Here is a 7,774-nt window from a genome sequence, read left to right on the forward strand (position 1 = left end):
TTTTTTCCTGGAGAACTACAAGAAGCTTGAGAAGTCCACTGAGGTCCAGGAAGGGTCAGGGGACAGGATGGGAGCTAGGGGTGGTATGAAGTGGTATTGAAGAATCTGGATTTTGAAGGGCGTCATTTGTCATGCTAAGGATTTTAACTTGAAGGTGATGGAAGGTCATTTAAATATTTTAAGCAACTTAATGTCTAATCAGTTTCTGCCATACTCTAACTGTGGCTTAAGGTTGAGTTTGGGGTGGGGTGGTGACAGTGGTGGAAGCAGAAGCATAGAAATGAGAAAGTTGTTATGTGTAATTCAGGTGAGAGCTGCCTCTTATCCCTACAATCTACCATTATTCCTCTAAATACAACTGCAAAACACCTGTCCCTTCAACCTCACTTCCCTTCCGCTCTGGGCTTTGATTTGTTGCCTTTTTTGCCATTATGTTAGTGACTGTTCTGATTTTTTAAATCTCTTCTAGTCACTCTGCACCCAGCGTTTTCCAAAGCTCACATCTTAGTAGATGGCCCCACCTCATGTTTCATAAGGAAGTCAAGTTCATTCAATGAACAAGCCCTCAATTTGCCCCCTGAAGCTAACATACCTAAATTGCAGTCTTCTTCCTTCTCACCTGTTTCAGTGGAAAGGCTGTGCCTTCTCCTATCCAAGGCTAACTTTCCATCTGAGCTTTAAATCTCATTTCCTCTCACTCTGTAGATATTTTTCTCCATTGAGCATCCCTTTATTTTCTTTATCTTTCCACTCTTTTTTTCTGCTGACTCTTTTCCTTCAGCATCCCAACAGGGTTCAAGCCCTCACCCTTTTATTTCATCTGGGGTTTCTCAACTGCACTATTAACATTTTGGGCCAAAGAATTCTTTGTTACTTAGAGGCCAGCATCCCTAGCCTCTATCTTAGTGGATAGATGCCAGTAGCCACACCCCTCCTCCCTGAATTGTAACAACCAACAGTCTCCGGATGTTGCTAAATCATCCCAGCTTCAGAACCACTGATTTAACCCAATATATTCAAAATATTATTTCAACATATAATAAATATTAAAAAGTACTGAGATTTTTAAGTCTTTTTTTTTTGTATTGTACCTTTGAAATTTGATATGGATTTTTCACTTAAAGCACTTCTCAATTTGTACTAGTCACTTTTTTCTTTTCTTTTCTTTTTTCTTTTTGAAGAAGGGAGATGGAAAAGGAAAAGGGGAGGGGAGAGGGAGAACAGGAGGGGGTCTAGCCACATTTTAAATGCTCAGCAGCCACATGTGGCTGGTGTCTACCTAATTGAAAGGCACAGGTCAAAAGCTTTAGGAAAAAGGTTAGAGCTGGAAATACAGGTTTGAGAAGTCATGAGATAGTAACAGTTAAAACCATAGGGGAAGATAAGATAGTCCGGGCAAAATTCTACATTTAAGAATGAGAAAATAGGAGGATTGAGGAAAATCCTAATCAAATGCTCTTTTAGTTTCCCCACCCAGTCTGCTTTCCTCGATTATTATTGTAATTTTAAAATCATTTGTGTTTTCTTTTTTTTTTCCAATTGAGATGGAGTCTCACTCTGTCGCCCAGGCTGGAGTGCAGTGGCACAATCGTGAGCTCACTGCAACCTCCGCCTCCCAGGTCCAAGCGATTCTGCTGCCTCAGCCTCCCCAGTAGCTGGGGTTACAGGCACCCGCCACGACGCCCAGCTAATTTTTTTGTATTTTTAGTAGAGACGGGGTTTCACCGTGTTAGCCAGGATGGTCTCGATCTCCTGACCTCATGATCCGCCCACCTTTGCCTCCCAAAGTGCTGGGATTACAGGCGTAAGCCACCGCGCCAGGCCTTTTTTTTTTTTCTTGGAGACGGAGTCTCCCTCTGTCACCCGGGCTGGAGTGCAAGGCTTGATCGTGGCCCACTGCAACCTCCACCATCCTGGATCAAGCGATTCTCCTGCCTCAGCCTCCTGAGTAGCTGGGATTACAGGCGTGCGCCACCACACCGGGCTAATTTTTGTATTTTTAGCGGAGAAGGAGTTTCACCATGTTGGCCAGGCTGGTCTTGAACTCCTGACCTCAGGTAATCCACCCGCTTCGGCCTTCCAAAGGGCTGGGATTACAGGCATGAGCCACCGCGCCTGGCCAAAATCATTTGTTTGCTGAACGGTGTGAAGAATATGAGTGAACAAAAAAAGTACTGAAAAAGATGAGTTGATGGCAAAGGGAGGGAATTAATGTTTAGTGGACACTTAAGTGGCGAGTAATGTTCAGAGCATTATATAAACTGTCTCATTTAATCTAACAAGAACCTTTTGAGGTCAATACGTTTTCCCAATTTATAGAGGAGGAAACTAAGATTTATAAGGATCTCATGAATCAGAGAACTCTTAAGTGGCATCACTGGACTTTCGAAAGGAAGTCTGCCTGATGGACTCTAAGGCTTATCCTCTCTCTATCCTCCTAATGCATATAATGACGCATTTGTTATCTACTGACTTCTATAAAATAAACAAGGAGGCTTATGCGATTGTACAGCCCGAGTTCGCAGGAGGTATCTGTTACCACTTTTGATCTGATTCCGGAAGCATTAACAGTGAGGTGCCCTGATCTTTATGTAATTAGCGCATATGATATGGGTATCATTTGTTGTGAAAGACACTAACTCATGATGTTTCTGTTTACGTGTATCTGTAAATATAGTAATTTCTGTAGTTGGTTAATTTTTAGTTACGAAAAAATGAACCAAGATGTAGTCAAGATTTGGCTTAAATGTTGAACCCATAATTACCAAAGAAAATTAAATAATGAGCTTTGTGACACCTTTCAGTTTCGCCAACAGACATAAAACCAGTACAAAGGGGGAGGGCCGGGACCGAGGGGGCGGGACGGTGAGAAACGGGAATCGAGCAAGCGCAGAAACAAACAGATGTTAATGGAGGCGTGAAGGCTACTGCGCTCTCACTTTCCGAACTGTCGTAAAGGCCCCTAGTGTCGTGCTCTCCTCGGTAGGGGAGGAATTGGTTAGGCGGCGGCGGCGGCGGCGGCGGCGGCGGCTGTAGGGGAGCAGCGGCAGTGGCGGCGACGGCGAGGAGGTGTTCGGTCTGCGCAGCGTAGAAACGCCCGCAGCTTCAGAGAAGGAGTTCTTGTGGGACCAAATTAGGCATTCTGAACCCACGCCGGCTTAGCTGGGCCGAGTCCAGGCGCTGCCGCACGTACAGTTTTGGTGGCGGTGACAGACACTGCTCTTGACTCTAGGGGCCTGTTAGGCCGACGTCTGAGGCGCAGATCGCTGGCTCTCGACGCATTACTCTTTACGCCTTACATTTCTGTCTTCCTTCCTGGGTCAGTGATTCCCGGACCCTGGAAGAGAAGAGGGTAGCTAATGATTAAGGTGAGGGGAACAGGGGGGAGGGGATCCATTGGAGGCCGCGCGTGCGCGCAACGGGGGAGGGGCCGGCCTGGAGGGGAGAAAGAGGAAGGGCTGCGGCCGCGGAAGGCTGGGGTCGGCGACCGGCCGGTTATCTCTGGCTCAGTGGTGATTTAGGGTCTGGGTCTCCGCAGACGATTTGTGTTTGGGCAAGGCTTTCGTCTACCGACACACCCACAGCCTACAGTGAGGAAGTGTGGGTGAGGGGATTTCTCTCCCTCTTCCTACTCTCCCTAGAGTCTCAGGATGGGGGCTGAGGACCGAGGCGTAGGAGTGCGATTTGACAATGGAGTGATGAAGGTAACCCGGACCCGGGGAGTTGGAGGGCGCTAAGTCAGCCCTGACGGCTAGGGAGCCGCCTGCTGCTGCTGTGATCAAGGAAACGTAGTCCGCGGAACAGCTGAAATACAGACGCGTCTGATTTTGTATGGAGTTGGCTTGTTGGTCATTTAAAAAGAAGCTGAATGTTTTTACTATTGTCCTTAGATAATTTATCAGAGACAGTGTCAGTGCTGTAGTGGGTATATCTGTTCAGTGCAGCAGAAATAGATTTGTCACAACAGTTCTTAAATAGGTTATAGTAGATGTTTACAGAGGGTATTTCTCAACCCAAGTGTAAGTTTTGATTATTCAAAAAATACCAGGAAGTATAGGGTATTCATTTAATTTGTTCATGTGTATAGTGTGGGGTGAGTCCATTGTATTGTTGTAAGCTTTCCTGTTTTTTGATTTATGTGCGGCATTAATTTAGAATTCTCTTGAATGGTAAGATGCCAACTGACATAGACTACGTTTTGTAGGAGTTCCTGTAGCTTTTGAACCTGACAATCTAAACTTTATTTCATTTGGTATTTTATTTATAATTTTCTTGTTTTAGGGGCCTCTTCAACTAAAAAGAACAAACTGGGAAAAGATAAGCTAAGGTTCCATTTCCTTTCGCATTTTTGTTTTGTGTGTGTGTGATGCTTGTAAATGCTTGAATGTGATTTTGAGATTACCATACACAAGTTCTGTAACACTGGACTTAGCTTTATTACAGTAAAGATACACCTTTTGATCGTTTGTTACTGTATGTATTTTTGTAAAAATCTTCATGTCAATATAAGCCACATTGTTTCACCCTAGTCTGGTTATGTTTGTGAGGTAAAACAGATGGATAAGAAGGAGGTCCTTTTACTTTTAAAATAATTTTAAGTTGATTTTTTTTAAAAGCCTTGATTTATCTTATTTTGGACACTTTCTTGCCATTTAACCTTGGACAAATGACTTTTTCATCTCTCTCCTGCTCATTTGTTTGTGACCAAAGAGTCACAATAGTATTCTAAGAATTGATGAGGGTGTTTGTAAATTGGTCTAAATAATATTATAGGAAAAAGTAGGAAGAGTGAGTCTCCCCTTGTTTATCACGAGTGCTATATCATGTGCAGATCCTTCTGTCACTTTTTAACTTTTGTTTGGTGTCTGTTGGCCACATGTTTGCTAGTTATTTCACCTGACATAGAATTGGTTTTTAAAGAAAGATATAAACAAAGTGACTCCATTTTGGTGAAAAATGCATTACAAAAGAGGTTACACCTTAACGAATTTCACTGTGGTACTCCGTTTCTACAGATTATTGAGAGAGAGCTATTCTGATGTTTAAGAGAACAGCACCTTGCTTGTATAAAGCTAAGGTATAGTCATTTAGCAGATACTCCTAGTTATTTTACTTTAAAATAAAAAATATAAAAGAAACTAATTGAATCAAGCCGTTTAGATTTTTAGATGCTTTTGTTGTTGTTGTTGTTATAGTTTAAAGAGGGGTTTCTGTATTATGCTTTACTTGAGGCATACTTATGTGCCCTTCTTTTGCCTTTTTCTCCCCTTTTGGGCTAAGACTTCAGTAGGAAATAAAAGAGACTATCTGAAAAATGATAGAAGTTAAGATATGTTATAACCTGACATTAACATTCTATAGGTAACATTATCTTATGAAATAATATAGGACTAGAGACAGAAGATCTAGATTTTAGATCTATCTTTGCTTGCTATACATTAGATCTCCAAGTTTATTGTTAACCCTCCTTGGGCTTCAGGTCTCTCTGTTTAAGTGAGAATTGTAGAATAGATAACTGGTTTTCTCTAGGTCCCAAATCTAACGGTTTGTATATCTAGTTAGGTTTTTGGTATTCATTGTTTTATTCGTCGTAATCAAATCCCCGGAAAGAAATGCTATACAGAAAGCATCAATTTCCTCATGAAATGTGTGTGTGTAAAACCTATGATGAAACTGAGGGCCAGGTGTGGTGGCTGACCCCTGTAATCCCAGCACTTTGGGAGGCCAAGGCGAGTGGATCACTTGAGGTCAGGAGTTCGAGACCACACTGGCCAAAATGGTGAAACACCATCTCTACTGAAAGTACGAAAAATTAGCCAAGCTTAGTGGTGTGTGCCTGTAGTTGCAGCTGCTTGGGAAGCTGAGGCAGGAGAATGGCTTAAACCTGGGAGGCGGAGGTTGCAGTAAGCTGAGATCGTGCCACTCCCTGCACTCCAGCTTAGGCAACAGGGCGAGACTGTTTTTCAAAACAAACAAACAAACAAACTATGATTGTTGTTCCACATATTATTGTTATTGTTGTCCCGTTGTAGATATTAATTACTCAAGCTTTAATAGCTTTCAGATGGTACTAAAAATGAAATTTTTTATTACTCCTGGTAACATTTTAAACATCATCCTGAATAATTTGTTTTTCTTTCAGAAACCTGTAATTATTGTTCAGTAAAAGTCCACAATTACATTTCGATGTCTTAAACCTCTGTTTGCTTCTTTCCTACATCCTACAGATTCTTGGTAACAGCTGGCTCAGGTTTCTACAGGTACTCAATTTATGTCATTACATGAGGAGTGAATTACAAATGTTTAAAGACAAATATTTAGCTGAGGCTGGGGGCGCTTGCTCACGCCTGTAATCCCAGCACTTTGGGAAGCCGAGGCGGGTGGATCATGAGTTCGGGGGTTCAAGACCAGCCAGGCCAATGTGGTGAAACCCTGTCTCTACTAAAAAAAAAATACAAAAATTAGCCGGGCATGGTGGTGGCACGTGCCTGTAATCCCAGCTGCTCGGGAGGCTAAGGCAGAATTGTTTGAACCCGGGAGATGGAGGTTTCAGTGAGCTGAGATCATGCCACTGCACTCCAATCTGGGCAACAGAGCAAGACTCTGTCTCAAAAAAAAAAAACACAAAACAACAAAAAAGTCTCCAAATACTTAGCTGAGCTTACATTTTAAAGAGCAGTACTGCATTGTTATGTAGATACATTTATTGAATGTCTCATGTTCTAGGCACAGTCACTGTTCTTCAGTGAAGGCACTCTGCCTTCATGGAGCTGACATTCTGTTGTGTGTGGGGGAACATAATAAACAGAATGGTTTCAGGTAGTGGTGAGTGCCGTGAAGAAAATAGGACCATGTGATATGGCATGGATGGAAATGGTTTTACTATAGATTGAGTGGTTAGGGAGGGCCTTTTTAGAGGTGGTAATTTGACCTGTGACTGCAATTACTAGAAAAAATCCGCCATAGTGACGATTTGGAGGAAGACTGCTGCAGATAGCAGGAATAGCAAATGCATTAGATGAGGTTTGATTCTAGAGAATCTACAAATGTAAATTAATTATTTGGTTTGTCTGTTAAGCTTTTCATATTTGCTGCCAGATGATGCAGACAGATTAAAATTATTTTATGTGTAGTAACCAAATATAATATGTTGGTGGTGTTTAAACCCTGACTCAAACCAATTGTAGAAAGTCATTTTTGAAACACTGGGGGAAATCTGAATATGGATGGGTATTATATGATATCAAGGAGTTATTGTAACTTTGTTTGGGATGATAATGGCCTTATGTTCATGTAAGAAAATGCCCACTTTTTATTAGTGATAGAGACTGAAGAATTAGGGAGAAAACTTGCAAATGTCTGGTATTTTATTTTATTTTATTTTATTTTATTTTGAGATGGAGGTTCCCTCTTGTTGCCCAAGCTGCAGTACAGTGGTGTGATCTCGGCTCACTGCAGCCTCCACCTCCCGGATTCAAGCAATTCTACTGCCTCAGGCTCCCGAGTAGCTGGAATTACAGGAGCGCGCCACCACGCCTGCTGACTTTTTATATTTTTAGTAGAAACAGATTTTCACCATGTTAGCCAGGCTGGTCTTGAACTCCTGATCTCAGGTGATCCAGCCGTCTTGGCCTCCCAAAGTGCTGGGAAAGGCGTGAGCCACCTTGCCCAGAGATGTCTGTTATTTTAAACAGATACCAGATAAAAACCAAAAAAAGCAGTGGAGGGAGATGAGATAGATGAAGCAGGTCAGGCACAATCTGGATAATTGTTG

The 7,774-nt window shown here is 42.3% G+C and overlaps 1 protein-coding gene across 5 annotated transcripts in view; it reads left to right on the forward strand.

Moving 5' to 3' along the window:
- Window positions 1-2,964: 2,964 nt before the first annotated feature.
- Window positions 2,965-7,774, forward strand: part of RNF111 (ring finger protein 111) — a 117,345-nt gene continuing 112,535 nt past the window's right edge. For 2 of the 5 annotated variants that reach the window (XM_011983186.1, XM_011983188.1), the window contains exon 1: window positions 2,967-3,368. The gene's annotated coding sequence lies outside the window, so the exon portion shown is untranslated. Of the gene's footprint in view, window positions 3,369-3,436; window positions 3,705-7,774 lie in introns of those variants that run through there. The other 3 variants (XM_011983189.1, XM_011983185.1, XM_011983187.1) reach the window with 3 other exon arrangements.

The sequence above is a fragment of the Mandrillus leucophaeus genome, unplaced genomic scaffold (assembly GCF_000951045.1).
Source record: "Mandrillus leucophaeus isolate KB7577 unplaced genomic scaffold, Mleu.le_1.0 Scaffold247, whole genome shotgun sequence".
Classification (NCBI taxonomy): domain Eukaryota; kingdom Metazoa; phylum Chordata; class Mammalia; order Primates; family Cercopithecidae; genus Mandrillus; species Mandrillus leucophaeus.